The sequence below is a fragment of the Macrobrachium rosenbergii genome, chromosome 45, assembly GCF_040412425.1.
Source record: "Macrobrachium rosenbergii isolate ZJJX-2024 chromosome 45, ASM4041242v1, whole genome shotgun sequence".
Taxonomy (NCBI): domain Eukaryota; kingdom Metazoa; phylum Arthropoda; class Malacostraca; order Decapoda; family Palaemonidae; genus Macrobrachium; species Macrobrachium rosenbergii.
In genome coordinates this window covers 17,155,207-17,157,200 of record NC_089785.1, presented here as the reverse complement: position 1 = coordinate 17,157,200, position 1,994 = coordinate 17,155,207, and positions in this window count along the sequence as shown.

Sequence of the window (1,994 nt, the reverse complement as noted above, 5' to 3'; positions counted from 1 at the left end):
TATCTTAGAAGGGCTATTCATCATCCGAATGCGTACTTCCTCTTGTGTGTATTGATATTTCTCTCTTTCCCTCTCACTCTCTCTCTCTCTCTCTCTCTTTTTCTTTCTGTCTCTCTCTCATGGCACTTGAAAGACGTCTCTAACACAAGGTTTTCTGTGTTATGCCATGCGGCCGTGATGATATTTTCCTTCTTTCTTTCGTTCCTTCCCTTTTGCGTCCCTTGTTTGTTCATGCAGGGGACTTGCAATGATATAAATTTCATAAAAAACTATTATTATTGTTATTACTTAAAAATCCTCATAGTAGCCTGAGTCTTGATATGGAGAAACAAATCCACAGTTATGTTTGGGTCTGCAGATTTAAAACTAAATCTGTTCGGTTCCCTAAAGCTCCCTGTAGAGATATATTTTTAAATATACATACCCATACATAACTGTGGATTTGTTTCTCATTATTATTATTATTATTATTATTATTATTATTATTATTATTATTATTATTATTGTTATTATTATTATTATTATTATTGACTGAAAGTCTTGCTTCTGACAGTGAAACTGGGAAAAACAGTATTTCAAGCCTTCCTTCTGTCCAAGCAAATTCTGTCCAAGTATATAATTTTTAACGCGCGTAAGCGTAATTCCTCTTAGTGCAGTTGTTTACTGTACCTTATGACCCAGTAAATATTTCACTTACCATCAAATCAACCGGATAGTAATTCACGATAAAAAATAATACGCGTACTAGTGGACGTTGTGGAAACTGATATACAATATTCACATGGACAAAAGAAAACATTTTACGATTAGCGTTATGTATTTTTTGTTGTCTGTCCTTGTGAATATCGTATATAAATTTCCCCTATGTTCACTTGTACTTTTTTTTTATCAAGAATTACTATCCGGTTGATTATATAGTAAGTATAATTATAAGGTAAGTAAAATATTTACTGGGTCATAAGGTACAGTAAACAATTGCACTATGAGGTCCACCATTCGCCTTTTGCTGCTAGTTACAATGTTAAAAAGTTTAATACTTTTGTTCTTTCGTGTTAATTTCGAGTTGCATTAACTGTCACTTTGCTAGGACATAAAATTTTGCGATTATTCATATATTCTCATTTACATTATCAAATATGCTTTCGTATTCTACTCGGTTTTAGTTTTTCTGCTGATGTAAGGACTTTTGTTTTCTCTGCTTTTAGCCCTGATGATGGGATATGTGTTTCTGAAACGTTAATGAGGGAATGAAATTTATAACCAGATATACTGGAGTTTCTACTGGCCTTCTTTCCTTTTCAAAGATTCGACACTCTAGCGATGATAATACCATTTATTATATATATATCCATTCATACATACATACATATATATATATACAGTGTATATATATATATATATATATATATATATATATATATATATATATATATATATATATATATATATATATATATGACTATTTATCACATCACCGTGATTCATATACAATCAAAGCTACAAACATATACTCTACCTCGGAAATAATATATTTTATAAATGTTACATTTTAAGTTGATAATAAACATATGGGATCGAACCAACGAAACGGACGAATCAGGAGTGTGAGTCCTGAAATCGGCCGATTTCGTTGGTGCGTCACGATCCCACGGACGGTGGATTTATTATCAACTTAAAAATTCCTTCGGTAACATATATGAAAATATATTATTTCGAGGTAGAGTGAATTGATATTACGTTTGTATCTGATATATATATATATATATATATATATATATATATATATATATATATATATATATATATATATATATATATATATATAAATAAATATATGTATATATACATATACATATAATATATATAAATACATGTATAAACATATATAAATATGTGAATATATATATCTATATATATATATATATATATATATATATATATATATATATATATATATGTATACATTCACAAATATTAAGCAACAAATATCGTTT